General features: G+C 37.4%; 1 protein-coding gene across 1 annotated transcript in view; it reads right to left on the bottom strand.

The window, feature by feature from the left end:
• Positions 1–18,348, bottom strand: part of arhgap24 (Rho GTPase activating protein 24) — a 545,551-nt gene that overhangs the window by 403,947 nt on the left and 123,256 nt on the right. The gene's annotated exons all lie outside the window — the stretch shown is intronic.

Genomic DNA, 18,348 nt, shown 5'->3' with positions numbered 1-18,348 from the left:
TTTGTGTTTACTTGTGTTATATTTGACTAATGGTTAAATGTGTTTGATGATCAGAAACATTTTGTGTGACAAACATGCAAAAGAAGGAAGGGGGCAAATAGTTTTTCACACCACTGTAAAACAAGCAAATATGACCAATTCAAACAAATGTTTAAAAGCGGTGTGCAGAAAAGTAATGTTTCAGTAGAGACTTGTTGTCTTTATGATGACATTTGCTGTATCAGTACCCGTTATATCACTACGGCCTCACTGAGACGCTACCAGGCCAGCACAGATTGCAGGAACTAACTGTGACATAAAACTTCACGGCTGAATTCAGGAACCTTCAGGAAAACATTCAGAAAAAAAACACATACAATAAAAACAAATGGCTGATTTAACAGTGGAAATTTGTAATTAGTGTCTTTTAGTGTGTTCACCCCAGCCATTGCATGGTCTCAGGGTTTTGACCAAGCCAAACACAAGAAACAAAAGTCCACATATAGAATGTAACTGGAAAAATATTAAAAGGTCATATTAGAAAGACATGAGAAGAGAGCATACTTTTAATGAATTAAATTAATTTTAATTATGACGGCAATTGAAAATACCACATTATAAAACCTACTCCAGAAACGTTTTAGAGTGCAAATGCACAAAGTGCACAAACTAATGTGCCACACCCTTCCTCCTACTCTCATCAACCATTTCTCCCAGATGAAATATTCCACAAAACAATAAGTATAAGGGATTAATTCATAACTGAGACACAAAACAAAACAGACATTATTCAGCTAAACGTCTTCAGCTTGCCAGACGCCCACTTGCAGGTTTAAGATTCCTGCCCTTCGCATCTGGCAGTAAAATTACTTCTGGAGCAGAGGTGGTCGGAATGCTTCTCTGATGTATGCAGGGTGAACTGCTGTGGACACAGAAACTTGCTGTTTCCATGGATCCACGAGATAAAAACTGTTTGGTTCAGTTTTCCAAGTTTAAGAAGGAGTATATATATATTTTTTTCCAAGAAGGTTTTTCATTTAAAATGATCACACTCTATTTTTCCACTAATTGCTCTGACCAGGGTTAACACCTTTCTTGTGCAAACAGTTGCTGGAGTATAATCCATCCATCCATCCATTATCCAACCCACTATATTCTAACTACAGAGTCATCGGGGTCTGCTGGAGCCAATCCCAGTCAACACAGGGTGCAAGGCAGGAAACAAACCCCGGGTAGGGCGCTAGCCCACCGCAGTGCTGGAGTATAATGAGTTCAAAAAATAGATGGATACATTTTCACAATGGATGAAATCCTTCATTGTCTTCCTTATTGGCTGTACTTTTATATTTGCAGTTATCCTTCAATGTACCCCTTTTAATAAAAATCAGTACAATCAAGGACATTATTGCCCATACAGATCTGCTGTTTATGAGAAATATGTTATTTATTCCAGATTGGTATGCTAAGTACTTCCAAACATATTTGAATAATGTGGGATGTATTTAGAGATAAATAATGCTTTGAAGGGTATATATAATAAACTACTGTATAATTTCCAACCAGTGACTTGATATCTAACACTGATTTGTTTTTTCCTTTGCAAGTTCACATCAAGCCAAATATGACAAAGACATTCTTAGTCACAGAAAGGAAAAATAAACAGTTAAAGTGCGTTTTTAAACCCAGGACATACGTCTCGTGTTAGTAATCAGTGCTTTATTTTAGCCACTGGCTTACTTATGCATAGTGAGGACATAAGCAGAGTTACCTCAACACATACCGAACCTGCAAACATGGCTTTTGGTTATTAATGCACAGTATATACTGGTAAATATACTATATGTGCACACAAACACTAGTTCATTTATAGTACATATAAAGATTATTCACCACCATCACATTTTATTGTTATACAACAATGAATGACGATGGAGTTAGTTTGACTTTTTTGACACTGTTCAAAAGAAAAATACGCTTTAATGTCAAAGTGACAATAAAAGTGAAATAAATTAATTGCAAGTATAAAACACCAAATATTTGAAAGCATAAGTATTTAAATATTTTGTAGAACCATTGTCAGCCATGTGTTCACAGGTCTCTATCACCTATGTACAATTGGACGATGCACTTTTTCCCCATTCTTCTTTGCTAAACTGTGCAAACTCTGTTAAATAGATTGCATGGAGGTCGTGAGTGAACAGACTTTTTCAAGTCCAGCCACAAATTCTCAGTTAGACTGAAATCTGGAAACTGACTTGGCTACTCCTGGACATTATTATTGTTGTTTTTAAGTAATTCTTTATGCTTAGGGTTGTTGTCTTGCTGGAAAACAAATCTTTTCCCAAGGTGCTGCATTATTGCTGACTGCTAAAAGTTTTCCTCTGTATTTTGTTGAATTCACTTTACCCTTACATAGCTTCAAGGGCCTGCTGCAGAGATACATCCCAATGACATAATGTTGCCCCCACCATGCCTGACGCTGGAGATGGTGCGTTTTTTAATAATGTGCTGAGTTTGGTTTACACCAAATACAACATTTACTGTGATGGTCCAAAAGCTCAATTTTGGTCTCATCAGACCATTCAGAGTCTCCTATGTGCCTTCTGCCAAACTCTCTGTGCATTTTTTTAACAGTGGTTTTCTCTTTGCCACTCTCCCATAAAGCTACAATTATTGAAGCACCCAAGGCAACAGTTGTTGTCTGCACAGTATCTCCAATCCCACTCAATGCAGCTTTAACTCATTCAGAACTCTCATAGGTCTCTTGGTGTCCTCCCTCATTAGTGTTCGTCATGCATGATCACTCAGTTTTTGTGGTTGGTCTGCTATAGGCAGACTTACTGTACCATATTCTTTCCACTTCTTAATGATTAATTTAAGTGGACACTAAGGAAAATTTCAGCGATCTGGAGATTTTCTTGTCTCCATCTCCTGACCTATGCTTTGCAATCACTTTTTTTTAAGTTGCTTGGAGTTTTGTTTTGTCTTCATTGTGTAGTCTTTTCTTGTTGATCAGTGAGAAAAAAGCCACATTAAACCCACTATGATTTAAGAAAATGTGAAAACTTCCAAGGTAAGAACGGGTGAGTGCTTGTTATAGGCACTGTATATATGCTAATGACAGTGCAGCAGACGGGATGCCTGTGAACTGGGAGGAGGCAAACACAGGACAGCAACTCCTTTGGGCCGCTAGATGGCAGTCCCCCTGGGTTGCAACCCTGCCTAGGATTCCCACATGGGATTTGGAGTTCAGAACAGCCCTGCTGGGTTCTGTGGGTGCTGCCAGGGTGAACTGCAGAGCCCTATTTTGTCAGGCTTCCGCCAGACATGGGAATAGTTCAGGATAGGAGTGTGCGATATTGGAAAAAAAAAAAATCTTGATATTTTCTGGGACTTTGACGATAACGATAATTCCAAGATAATGTAATGTATTATTTGAAATTATATTGAATTATATTTTTGTCATCTATAGCTTTACTTATCAGGTCTTTTTTGTATTTTTAAATGTCATAATAAATAAGATCAATTTATCCTAAGCTGCATTTTATAGAGGAACCCCAAATTACTCACCAATCGCAATATGAAGCTTATGCCAAAAACAAGTTAGCCTCTTCCAGTTATAAACCATGTGGCCTTCTCTCAGTGACCAATGTGCAATGATGTCGCCAGTGTGATCTTGTGGGAAGTAGGATGTTTGCAAACAGAAGCTTTGCAGTTGCCAGTTTTCATCAATGAAATGCACCGTCAGGGAAAGGTATGGCTTGTATGTTCGGCTTGACCATAAATCTGTTGTTGTGGCAAAATGTGAAACCTTTTGCAGTTTATGCATCAGAGTTTGGCAACATGAATCATACAACTTAGGCAGAGCTGTTTGACTGAAATATTTTTGGCCAGGCAGTGTGCACCTTGGGTCTAAAGTATTTAAAAGTTGTTTAAAACCATCTCTCTTAACCACTTGAGTTGGCACCATATATTTTGCGATGTAAATGGTGACGGCATTTGTTATGTCATGCCATCTATTGCTTTTCTTGTCGTAAGGCACATTTTGGCAGAATGAGTCTGCTAAAGTTTGCTGAGTGTGTTTTTGTGCTTGTACCTTGGTTACTTTAGACTTGTGCTGGACAGTTGACTCCTTAAGCTTTTCATATTCTTCGTATACTGTGCGGTGGTTTGTTCGCAAATGGTGAAACAAGTTAGTTGTCGAGCTGTCTTTAACGGCAACCGATTTACCACATAGTTTGCAGATTGCCGTCTTTTGAGCAACATCAGTCTTTTCAAACCAAACCACAGCCATGCAAGTGAGAATGAACCATGTTTGGCAATTAAATCTGACGACGTAGATGACGAAGCTGTTTTATCATCTGCCGCTGTTTGTTCACTCATTTTGAGGCAGGGAGCGACGCTAACTTGCGGCTTGCTGGACGTGCACGCCTACGCAACTTGCTTTGCGCACGTGCAGTGGTCTATACTGTTGCATTAGTGAATGAACTCTGTTTCTTTCTTTTGCAAAGCGAGTTACATACTCGATCATTTAATCTCACACATCGTTAAAACAGCAATTAAGATATAATTGTAAACGATGTATATCGCTCGCCTACTTCAGGATCTCGCTAACAAACCACCTGGAGTATTCCCAGGTGCAGTAAAAAAAGAGCCACCTGCCTTGATTCTGGGAGCCAGAGTTGGGTGGAAGCGGACAAAGCTTGCCAACGGAAGAGAGAAAGTGAAAAAAGAGAAAGAAAAAGTGCTGTTTGTTTATTATTTGAGTTTTATTTTGGGGACCTTTTCATGTTACATTTTGGTGTGTGGGAATCCCTGAAGGGAAGGCATTTCCCACAAAGAATAAAGTGTCTTTTGCGCTTCTGAACTTGTTTCTGCGTCTGTCTGTGTCAGGTTTGGGTGGTTGGTGTGCTCCCTGTAGGCCACAACAGTTATGGTTCCTAATCTATCTATGGGGTGGATGTAACAACAAACAACACTAACAAAGTATCACTCCTAACAAACACCCACCCTTCCCAGGTGCCACCTCCTCCCTTGCCACTCAATCTGCCATTGACACCAAGCTCCGTAAACAAGAGTGCAAAGGCCCTTTTATGCTGTGGTCTGGCAGTCTGAGGGTATTACAGTGTTTCCACAAATCATTTCTGCAAATCACAGCTCATAAAACTCCTGGGACCACCCTACTAGAGGTCTCTCTGGAATGAAGGTAATGACAATTATTTGATGCACACTGTCAGGATGGGGGACTAAAGTGAAATTTTGTTGTGTCCTAAAGTTACTCTTCACCATATTTGCCTAATGGCCAGATAGTGTTTCCAGTACCATTCCTGGACACCAGAGAGCATACTGCAATTCTATATACAGTATACTAGGGGACTTCGCACCCTGCTCGCTTTGCTTGCCAACCCCCCTCCCCCTCCATTCTGCACTATGCGCCTTTGTGAAGAGGGGGGCTGAACACACCCCAAGGAGATGCGGTTGCTCCTCAGAAATCCCTCTTAAACTGGTGATACAACGGTAAACAAGTACAGTTTTTTTTTTTACTTTAACCTCTTCTTTGCTCGATCAGCTGCTGGCTTGCTGCCGTGCTACATGATCTGCATCTCGTGCAGCGCTTCAAACATTTAAAAGCCTGTACAGCAGCTGTCCTTTTGTCTCACTGCCTTGTCTCTTCTCACCCAGACATCCTCAAACACTATTCCATCTCTTTTCGCTGTTCCATTATTTCACCTAGTAATATTTTCCGTTTGTTTGTGCTAATGCGATCTTTACTATCACTTTCGAATTTTCTTACTTCAATTATCTCTACTCTGCTTTGCATGTGTATTGTGCCAATTCTTTACGACGTTCTACTTTGTCATCTACTCTTTGTCTTTTTCCGGCCCCGGGCATGGTTAAATCTCTTGGCAGAAAGTCTAGTCTAGTGGGACGTGAAAGTGTCTCTCTGAGAAAATTACGTCTCGTCTCCTTCCAAGATTTTTTATTACAATAGAGAGACATATAATAGTTTAGAGAAGCACTGGACAAAAGATGTTTAGCCCACACCTGTTTTTAGAAGTTATTTCAAGTAGTTAGTTTAACTTCTTTTTTTTAATAATTTTGCCATCCCATTTTTTGAAGTCAGTTATTCAGGTTAGCAGTGTAGTAAGCTGGTGCCTTCATGACAGCAGTGGTTGAAAGGGAGCTAGCAGTCCTGGATGGTGCAGCATGTAGAATGGCTTTTCCATTATTGTTGTGGGTAATGCATGTCATGATTTTGTCTGTGTAATATGTTAAAACTGTTCTTACTTTGCAACGCTTTTATAATTTGTATGCTGTATCTACATATCATTAAGGTAGATATTACTGGTTTGTTTCCATAGATGGCTTGTTGCATAGTGATCTGCAACATAGTGGTCTGTTTTTTGAGGAAAGAAGCTGACTCTGCTTGAAACTAATATGAAAAAATGAAAGATATTGTGCATTGACAGAAAATAAAATACAGTATTTATTTTAAAATAATCTTATAATATAGTTGCTTTTTTAAAAAATTGTAACAATGCAAACCCTTATTCTGTTTCTGCCATTCACTCACACAATCATACAAATTCATGGTTGTGTAGCACAGTACATAATTAATAGAAAATTGTGTTGTTTTATTTCTGCAAAACATGTCTAATTAAAAAATAATATAACAATGTCACAGATTTAGTTTCTATTTTCAGCAACGCTTATTCTTCCTGTGCCTTTGGAGCTCTGAAGCAGCAGCACTAACCACAATAACAGCCACCAGCAGCACTGACCAAAATAACAGCCACCAAAAAAACAATTATTATTTAATAATAAAATAACACCTTTCATAGAGAACACCGAGGAAAAACACACTTAAAGTAGGTTATAATACAATGCACAGTATTGATATTTTTTTTTTCCTTTATTAATTTTATTGCAATCCATAAAAATCAATCAAGTTTTTACAAAAAGATAAATTGAGTTAAGAACAGATCGATCCCCACCCCTGAGAGAGAGAGCAAGCCAAACGGCGTAAAATTTAAGGCTCGTAAACATACCTAAATTAATAAATTCTCTGTGCTTTATGAGCTTATTTTAAAATATTGCTGATTAGATCCTGCCATGTTTTGAAAAAAGTCTGTACGGATCCTCTAACTGAGTATTTGATTTTTTCCAATTTCAAATAGTATAAGTATTGATAAATTTGAGAAAGCCTGAAAGAATACTGTTAGGGAATTAAAGGCAGGATTAAGCAATGCTGTGAGTGAGAAAGGATAAGTTTAGTTAAGAATGACAGCAAAGTAAATTTCATACTGTAGATTAAGGAAGAAATTATTAGTTTGATCTGATTTGGACTATCCATGCCAGAGACTCCAACATACTGACATACATACAAAGAATGGACATCTACATGACAGCAGCCTGGAAATGCTTTGTCCAAGTGGGTAGCCTGCCTTTGGCGTGTGCAGGGCAAGGAGCACAGACAGGTTGTGTTTGAAAGTTCAGTTCAGAATGTTTTTGAAGTTCATAGACACTGAACAATGTCCCTGAGTAGATGAATGTATTATCTGTATTATTTCCGCTTTATACCCTCAGCTGGCACTTTTTTATTTAAAAATATAACACATAATGACGTGAAACTAAAACATGCATCACACAATAAAGCTGAAACACTAAACAATGTTTATTATTCTATTAGTAGTTATTGTAACATAACATAACCCTCTCCAACCCACTTAATCCAAATGAGAGTTTTGGGAGGCCGGAGCCCACACAAGAAACAGCCCTGGAAAACAGGGTGTGGTGGCATCACACACACCCAAACATCGAGCAGTTTCCAATTGCCAATTAACTTAACCTCCATGTTGTTAGAACGTAGGAGGAAAATCCACACAAAGAGAGGGAGAATGTGTAAACTTCACAGTGACAGCAAGCATGCATTCAAATATAGTAGGATGGAACCATAAAGCAGTAGCACTAACTGCAGTGCTGTGTCACCCAAGTATATGTTGTCTGTTTTCAGTTAATTGCAGAGTTTAAATATAGAAGCATTTCAGGAGCAGATTCTAAAGCTGATAATTCAGTTCCCATTATTTTGTTTCTTTTTTAGGTGAAATCTGCAAGAGTAAGTTGTCATCCACCTAGTTTGTGTTGGGAACTCAGGAACAGAGAAAGTAGGTTTCATTTGAAAACAGACCGTTTCTCTTTCTTTCATGATATAATCATTTTGTATCATGCATGATTATATCTTTTATAACCTAAAGTTTATTTAAAAAAGGCATGGGGCAGAGCGGCATAGTTGTTATTACTGCTGCCTCACGGCTCTAGGGATCAGGGTTTGATTCCTATTCTGGTCACTGCATGTGTACATTTTGATTCTTTTCCTAACTTGTTGAAACATAAGAGGGAAGCTGGGTAAGTCTTTGAATGCACCATGCGACAGACATTTACCCCATTAGGGTTCTATTGCTATCTTGTGCAAGATGCTGCTTTGACTCTTTGTAATTGTATAAGGTAGAAGGTTATGAAAATAAATGGATGGATATATAAATAAATGAAGAGTTTCATTCACAGTTATATACTGTATATCTATAGTACTTGATTGTGAACAATTACACTGTGTGTTGTGTTTTATCAAAGTTTATCAAATCTACAGTATACTGAATTGTACTATTTTAAAAAGTTAACATAAAAATATAATTTGTTCAAAAAGGTGCTTTTAATTGTGTTTTATTAAAACAACATATCCATTATAATTCCATTATAAGTGTTTTAACATCCATCTATCCATTATCCAACCCACTATATCCTATCTACAGGGTCACGGGGGTCTGCTGGAGTCAATCCCAGCCAACACAAAGGAAACAAATCCCGGGCAGAGCGCCAGCCCACCGCAGGGCACACACACCCACACACCAAGCACACACTTGGGACAATTTAGAATCGCCAATGGACCCAACCTGCATGTCTTTGGACTGTGGGAGGAAACCGGAGCACTTGCAGGAAACCAACGCAGTCACGGGGAGAACATGCAAACTCCACACAGGGAGGACCCGGGAAGCAAACCCAGGTCTACTTATTGCGAGGAATGTATATATTCACCTAAGCAATCAATACAAATAATACATTTTAAAAATTAAGTAAATTCAGATAAACTATATTAAAATAAAATATATTCAGTTCTAGAAAGGCTATGAAGAGTATTCTTAAAGCAAAAACATATGGTAACCAGAAAGCAAAGAACATGCAAGACACACAAGAAAGAACAAAAATACCTTCATAAAAACATACATCAAATACTTCAAGTAATTTTAAGCACATTACAAGCTTGCTACAGTCATTTGGATACAAGTTCACTTTAAATTGTGCATGCATCCAGTGGTTAGTGACTTGCGAAAAAGTGAAGAATGCTACATGATATAGAGTCATTCTGATGAGTGAGGAAAGAAGAAGTGAAAAATAATGTACAATAAAATGGACAATGTAAATATACAATACTGTATATGCATTTCAGCAGAGTACACTTGTATATGCAGTTATGAATAAATGAAAATCCTAATTAGAGTTTTAAACTAAAAAATGTCTTTGTTATGAGACACATAAATGTTAGAGGATTATTGTAAGCGAATGAAAAGACCAGGAGGTGGTAGTGAAGTCAGAGACAAAAATGGCTGAAAACCGAAAGATCAAAACAAATATCTCAGCAACCAGGAATCAAAGGGCAAGAGTTTAATTAGAAGTCATGGGGTACCAACAAAAATGTGCAGTGTGCAATCCTAAGTGTGTGCAGGAAAAATGTGAAAAGTGGAAAATATACCCAGTAATATTTAAACAAGTAGACAAGGTAATAATTTCTCCATTACATATGCAATTATGAAATGCCATATAGATAGATAGATAGATAGATAGATAGATAGATAGATAGATAGATAGATAGATAGATAGATAGATAGATAGATAGATAGATAGATAGATAGATAGATACTTTATTAATCCCAAGGGGAAAATCACATAATCCAGCAGCAGCATACTGATACAAAAAACAATATTAAATTAAAGAGTAATAAAAATGCAGATAAAAACAGACAATAACTTTGTATAGTTTTAACGTTTACACCCCCCACCCAACCCCCCGGGAGGAACTGAAGAGTCACATAGTGTGGAGGAGGAACGATCTCCTCAGTCTGTCGTTGAAGCAGGACAATGACAGCAGTCTGTCGCTGAAGCTGCTCCTCTGTTTGGAGATGATCCTGTTCAGTGGATGCAGTGGATTCTCCATGATTGACAGGAGCCTGCTCAGCGCCCGTCGGTCTGCCACAGATGTTAAACTGTCCAGCTTCATTCCTACAATAGAGCCAGCCTTCCTCACCAGTTTGTCCAGGTGTGAGGCGTCCTTCTTTATGCTGCCTCCCCAGCACACCATCGCATAGAAGAGGGCACTCGCCAAAACCGTCTGGTAGAACATCTGCAGCATCTTATTGCAGATGTTGAAAGACGCCAACTTTCTAAGGAAGTATAGTCAGCTCTGAACTTTCTTACACAGAGCATCAGTATTGGCATCAGTATAATTTGTGATTTTTTCCACTAAGAAAAGATAGTTGTATTTGCGGGAAGAGTATCTTTTAATAAAAATAATACAAAAAGGAAATGTGTAAAAACAAAAAAGTAATGCAAGGAGAAACACTATACACAAATGAAGACAAAACATTAAAAACATTATGTGCAATCCCATACAAAACAGTACCCATCCATATCTCATTACAGTTGCAGCTGGCAATTAAAGTGGACATTATTTTAATTTTGACACCTCTAGCTCTGGAGCAGAAGCACTCTTCAAAAGCAGCTGGCACATCATCACAAGGCAAAAATTATGAAGCTAATAACATTTTAATGTTGAGGAGAACTTTTTCATTGTCTTTGTAAGTGTCCACTAAATTACACTCCTAATACTTTATCTTCACAGTGGCTGTCCTAGATGGAAATGGCTGCCAACTACTTGTTAAGCATGAATTGTGAATACCTGGAAGAAATATCAATGTGATGACTTGAATATGAATGCGCTTATCTCTACATGCATATTTCTTTCATGCATTTGTCTCCATGTACTTTTCTTGGTGCACTTTGGTCATGCATGTTTTAGTCACACCACTGCTTAAAGTTAAAATAGTTGCATGTACTAAAAGGAAAGTTTTGTTTATTGCATTCTGAAGATGCTGAAAATTAAGATATGTTCTACTTCATATTGATTCTTGATCAGTGATCTTAATACACTAAAGTTTTCTTCTTGATGAAACTCTTCAAATAAACCAGCTGTCAAATGTTGAGTGTAGTCAGTATTGACTGACGTAGCTGTAATGAGGATAAACATTTCATATACTTTAGAAATAATACTGAAGTGCAAATAAAGTAATGTCTTCTGTCTATAAACTCTTAAAGAAACTTAGCAATTAACTTTTGGATTGACAGCCTGAACTCTATAATAACATCTTCAATTTGTGACACTTAAAAGTAGCTTCGGGGTAGAAAGAATTTAAGAGTTTAATTCTCCTACAGTATATGTTTAGTTTAAGAGAGTATAAAGAAATATTCTGTTCTGTTTTAATATATAATATGCATGTAATTGTTTGCATTCCACTTTAATAATGGAGGTTTTCATTTGCTGCAATTTGTACTAAGTATCTGCATTTGTCATGTTGGTGCAATGGTTTGTGTTCCTGCCTCAGAGCTGTCACAGTCATTGCTTGAAATCCAGCCTGGCCACTGGTGATATAGAGTTAGCACATTGTCCCCGTGTTTGTGGACGTTTTTCTTTAGGTACTCCAATATCTTCCCAAAAGCAAACCTGTGTTTTGTTAATTGACAGTTCTGAAAGGTCCCATTGTGAATGAAAGGGTCCTGTAATAGACTGGGAGCCCTGTCCAGACTGGTCCTTGCCTTGTTCCCAGGGTTGTCTGCATACTGCAACCCTAGAGTTGGATTAAGTCAGGGGTCCCAGTCCTGGAGAGCCGCAGTGGCTGCAGGTTTTTGTTCTGACCTGGTTGCTTAATTAGAAAGCAATTCTTGCCAATAAAGCACTAACAAGCTATGAAATTAAATTAACTCTGCTATGTCAGGTCATTCTCATATCCTAGATTTTCTTTCCCTTTCTATCATGCAAATGATTTGAAGGCTAAAATGTACGAATAATTCTCAGTCCTTCACTTTTTTCTCTTCATTTTTCTTCCAAGTATTTAATTAAACCCAATAGTGCAGATAAATACACACAGGTGTAAATGTAAATAAGCTAAATGGAGAAATGCTGCTCTCTCTTGTCATTTGCATGTTATTGATAATAAGGAGCAATTAAAATAGCTGTTTAAGACAAAATTAAGCAATAAGGGCTCAAAATCACTAAAGTGAAGCAGAAGTGTTACTTTAGCAATAAGTGCTTTTTATTAAGCAACTGGGTTGGAGCAAAAACCTGCAGCCACTGCGGCTCTCCAGGACCGTGATTGAGGACCCCTGGATTAAGTGGCTTTTACTAGTGATGTAAAATATATAGAATGTAGCAAAGTACAGTATATGGTTGCATGTAATGTGAATATTTGCTTACTGCCAGTGAAATGTCTTTGTACTATCGGGAAGCTAAACAACTCACCAGAATCAAGAAATGAGTGGATGAATCGATAGAAAATAGTACATTGTGAAATATCAATTACTACACAAAGTTTGATGACAACTAAATGGATAAAGATAGAACAAAGTATGTGTTTGAGGATATCCTCCAATGGATCAACATCTCCTTCAGTGTTGGTTCCTGAATGTGCCCACTGGAAAACTCAATAGAGCAAGTTTACAAAGTGCAACTACAGATGAATGGATACAATATATTGGGTTGGCACTTCTGTTCTGTGTAAGACAGAGTCTGTTTTTGAATTTTGATGTCATGGTAAACAAACTGATACACAGTGTTATGCATAAAGTAGTTCAAAAGAGTGCGTTCATTGAACAAGCTCATTTTTCTAAGAACGGTGAACGTAACGTGTTTGCAAGTGAAGAACCTCAACATGAACTAGTTCAGTTTTATGTGAAATTCTGGATCTGGTTTAGGTCCAGATTAAATGTTTTGTATTACCGTGTAATGTAGGGGTGGAGCCAAATCCAAATATGGTATTCGGATAAACACAAATAGTGGATTTTTACAAATATTTATTTCATACGATTTTTTTGCCATTTATTTGTATTCAGAAAAAATAACGTAAAATCAAATAGGCACTATCTGTGTCTGCCTGCTTGTGCTTAAGCTGCACCCCCCTGCTGACACCAGAACGTGTTGAAGCTCTGCTTTCGCTTTTAGGAAAACGTTGTGCTTCATGAGGCCACTTTATATTTTTCCCCGTTGGACATGCAATATGTGACATGAATTTTGTCTGTCAGTGTAATACGTTAGTTCACCTACACGCCAGTTCCAAAGTCACCATTTGTGTCACACGGTTGGAAATAGAGTGGTAATTTATATGTATACTTGCATCTATCGCATTTCTTTTTTGACCGGGAGGATATTAGCATATATGGTTATATGTGTATATTGCTGGGTATAATTCAATAAAGTGTATGTATCTAAAAAACTTTTCAGAATTATTGTATTTTATTCAAGAACCGTGCTAGTAGCCTAATATAAGGCATGCAAAATTGAAAAAAAGTAAACTAATGGGTCATTTATTCTCACTCATTAAAAAATACAAAATGAACTGAACATGAAGTAGTTCAAAACTAAAATGGTGAACTATGAATGTAAATCTACTCGTTTTAATCTGTGTCAACTGAACTTTGAGCTAGTTCTTGTGAGATTAGAACTTGTACAACACTGCTGATACATCTAGTTTAATGGAGATGCAGTGGATAGCATGTTTTTTTTCTGTGTACTCCAGTTTTTCTGCTTGTTATAAAAATGGAGAATCTACATTGCCCCTTTTTAAAACCTTGTAATTGGCGATCACCTTGTTCAAGGGTTTGCTCCTGCAGCGTGCCTTATGCTGCCAAGATAGGCTGAGATCCACACAACCCATTAAGTGATTTTGAAAATGTTATGCTATGTTCTGCTAAGTCAGGCTAAGAGGCAGAGTTGCTTATTGTCATTTTAAACTAACTCAAGGTAGCACACTGGCCTTGTGATTCTTTATTTTAAGATTTGGTGTTCTTGTATTGGTGCTTCTCTTGGTCTTTTCTACAAGCAAAGAATCAAATTTCTTTTTCAAAAACTTAGTCCTAAAACAAAACTTTGGGCCACTTTTTTAACAGTAAGGATGCATTTTCATTGCTAAACTTTGCAAAAGCCACAGACTTATTGTAATTCTTTGCAGTTTATCATTCCATTGTTCGTTCTTAACTTTAACATATGTCTATACTGCTACTATTTCAGTGATCCACGAACTGGGTTTCCATCCAAGCTCTCCTGTGTCTGTGTGGGTTTGCTCCTCACTTCCTCCAGCTTTCCTCCCAAAACCTAAAGACATGTGTGTTAGATTAATTGGTGACCCTGAACATGCCTGCTATGACTGAGTGTAGGTGTGTGTCCTATTAGTTCCTGCCAGGGTGGGCTCCAACTTGCCGTATCCCTGGACTGGATTAAGCTGGTTTAATAATTAATCAAAATACAACCGTTTCCAAAAGCATTTCTGAACCAAGCCAGCACTGCTGGATACAATTGTCTCACATGAACAGACTAAGAGCCCCAGTGATGGGCTGACAGCTGATGATAACTAAACAGCTGCAATGGGTTTTGCGTAGCAGGGTTATTTATGCACAGCAGTCTTGGGGGATTTCTGAAAGATGCACTGAAACGTGCAGTATATGGGTTTAAAAAAAATGTTTTGTTCTTGTCATTCTGTAGTGCAGTTCAGAAAGATCATTTCAACCACAGGATTCTCTCCGATTAAAGATAATTAGCAAAACTGGGTGTAGGGGGCAGGAAGGACTCGATCTCAACAAAGTCCTGTTTTAAATGGAGTCTGAGCCGTTTGATTTCATTCAAAGTACAATAGTCATGTTCGTTTTTTAATAACCAGTCTTGAACTAACATGGCTCCTTTAGGTTAATGAATGCATTCAGCTGCTGCCACGTTTGCTGTTTTCAAATAAAAATGCAAATTGCTCTCTCACTTTAAATAAAGGATGATTTTTAAACCGTTTCTTTTTTTAGCTGACTATGTATTTTTCACTTACTTATCAAACACGGTTATCTGTTTTTTCACCTGCCTCTGTATCTACAGAATTCATTGCACCCAATTCTGCATACTTCTACCTATGAAGGACTTTAATATGGTTGGATTTTGTCATCTTGCTGTTTAACAAGTTAAAAGAATTTTAATAAAAAAACAACATTAAATATCATACTCCTGGAAAGATCTACTAAAAACATCTAAAAATAACTCAGTTGCAGCTCTGTGCTATATACTGTATCATGTTACTGCTGCATTAGGCAGCCACTGAAGTCGATTTTTCTCCCAAATGAGCTCTTAGGAGGCCACACACTACAAGTGCAGGCACTCTTCTTTTTTCCTTTCGTCACTTTTTTTGTTAATAATAGCTGAACACATTGAGCTCTGTCATTCAAACGTTCCTTTCATGTTGTGCCATGTATGTTTTAAAAGGCTTATTTTAAAGCATAAAATGTCCTCACTGATGTGCTCTGCCTGATGCAGGCATTGAAATTTGACATTGAGGCTTAATGCATTATGGAATTGTAATGTTCAGCGTCTAAGGCAGCACAGAAGGGGATGGATATAATCAAGCCTCTACTTGGATTTTTTTGTTCATCCATGGAGGCTTCACTGAAAGGCAAAAATCTTCCTCCTTACTAAATGGTGTCTAGTGATGGGGTTTCTATTTGCATTTTATTTCAAGGAACTGACCCCAAATTCATTTTGCAATTGCAAAACATGAAACTCAAGAGTTTTTTGGGGTTTTAAATGTTTATTTTTGGGGTAAGGGGTGAGAAGGGATAATGCTTTAGTGTGGGACTTGAGAGAGATTCAAGTGAATTTCCAACCCACATATTAGGAATTGGCCAATATGCACCACACAGAAGTAGGGGTCTGCAAAGCCAAGTCTTTGATTCACTCTAAAGCACACTGAGATGCAGACCTAGATGAACTAAAGGTTTAACAGGCATAATAAACAGCTATTAAAAATTCTATTTTTTGTTTTGAAAGTGTAATCCAGAAGACACATGGGAGGTAAGAAACTAAAATGCTCAACAGAAATCACACTGCAGAAAAATAGGCAAAAAAGTTTAAATCATACAGCATCACCAGATAACAGCAGAAAAGAAAGCATCAAGGAATCTCTGTAAGAGTGGCTGTTGCAGAGACACATATATTTGCAATATACTAGAGCAACATTGCCATCTGATTTCACCCCATTTTAATTCCCCTCCCTCCCATCATATGAAATTAGTGTTGCATAGCAAGAGTCGGATAGGAGGGGTCGATGGCAAAGAGCATACAAGAGTAAAAGCTAGGGGCAGAGTCTGTGCCAAAATCAAATCCACTCCAGCTTCACAACAGTAACAAAGTCCTCTTACACCCGTTCCATCCAAGAAGCTAAAGTTTTCTGTCTGTTTTAGCATTTTCGTTTTGCACCACCACCATCTACTCAAAGCACTGTGATGTTCCAACAGTGATGGATTAAAAGCCAGAAGTCTGCATGACCATCATCATCAAGTCCGTCCGTGAGAACCCTAAATACAAAGAGGACTATTTCACTTATGTTAGGTAGAACACCTAGAGGGGGCTGGGCGGTCTCGTGGCCTGGAACCCCTGCAGATTTTATTTTTTTCTCCAGCCATCTGGAGTTTATTTTTTTTTTGTTTTTTTTTTGACCTCCCTGCCCATTGGACCTTACACTTTTTCTATATTAACTAATGTTGTCTTATTTTAATTTCTTATTTTGTCTTTTATTTTTCTTCATTATGTAAAGCACTTTGAGCTACTTTTTTGTATGAAAATGTGCTATATAAATAAATGTTGTTGTTACAGGCTCATTAGGGTGGAAATCTGCTAACAGGAACAAATTGAGTAAGGCAAATGAGATTTCCTCTTTTCTTGTGGAGGCTTCTAAAAAATTTTGAAGTTCTAGGTGAGCTGTGATATAGAATTTCTACATGTATCTTCAGCCTTCCAGGGGATTTTATTTTTTTGTTGTACATCTTTTGCTGAGGTGCTCAACTAACTGCAAATGGTTTGACTTCTCTTTACAGAGAAGTAATTCTACTCCACCAAATTGTGGAGTACCTTCCCCCCATTTTGGAGACCAAGCCAAGTAACTCTGTGAAGAAATCTAATTTCCACTGTCTTATGTGTTGCTTAGCACTCTCCGAGTGTGACCATAAGTGAGGATGATGAAATGAAGAGTTTTTCCTAAAACCTCATAAGAAAAGTTTCCGTCTAGTTTTCAGTGCTTCCATTACAGTATTTAGAGGAGAATACATCAGGAAAATTAAATTAAATACATAAGCACCGACCTGCTGTTTGTTAGAACACCAAACAAGTTTATGTTATCTTCTAGTTTTTTGTAATAGTAAATGGAACTTCTTCTTAATCCACGGAAAATTTTCAGTCTGATTAAATGTGTCACAGGTACATACTAACTCCAATTCCAGGATCTGGAAGCACACACACTCATTTTTTCTTTCCTCTCTTTCTTGTGCTTTGGTTTTCACTGTGATAAGTTACATTACGCTCTAACATGTCATGTCAAGGGCACCATTTTGAAAAATAAAAGAATGGTAAGTAGAACGGATAAGGGGAGTGTTTAAGACACAAAAGAGTGGTAGGTATCTACAGGCATGGAAAAAGAGACAAAGACCAGGGAATGAATAAATAAGAAAACAATGGTCATGAAAGAAGCCACAGAACCAGAAACAACTAATGAGAAGAAACAGTCAAACCAAAAATCACATAAAAAAATTGTTTATGCCAAACTAAAATCCCTTCCAGCTTCACAACAGTAGAAAATAAGATTAAAGACCAAAATAAGATCATAACCAAGGAACCATAATGCTATCTTGGGTTACCTTCGTTTAACTGTCACTAACACAAGTTTGTTTCTTTTTGTGTTTGATCCAAAGTACCGGTGCCTAAATATGAGTTCCACCATCTTTTATAGGTGGAAGATGATTTAATGTGTCATATTACCTCCATTTCACACGACAATTAATGGTCATACCAATAGTAACCAACATGTCCATAATTTTGAAAAAAAAAAAACAATACAAACTGGCAAGAGCTACAAAACATTTCTAAAACAAAGTCTGTTTGGGTGATAACACCAATATAATGTTAACTAATTGCAGAAATAACACATTTATTAAACAGTTTCCACAAATTACCAATACCGG

The sequence above is a fragment of the Polypterus senegalus genome, chromosome 4 (genome assembly GCF_016835505.1).
Source record: "Polypterus senegalus isolate Bchr_013 chromosome 4, ASM1683550v1, whole genome shotgun sequence".
NCBI classification, from domain to species: Eukaryota; Metazoa; Chordata; class Cladistia; order Polypteriformes; family Polypteridae; genus Polypterus; species Polypterus senegalus.
This window is presented reverse-complemented; position numbering and strand designations above follow the sequence as displayed.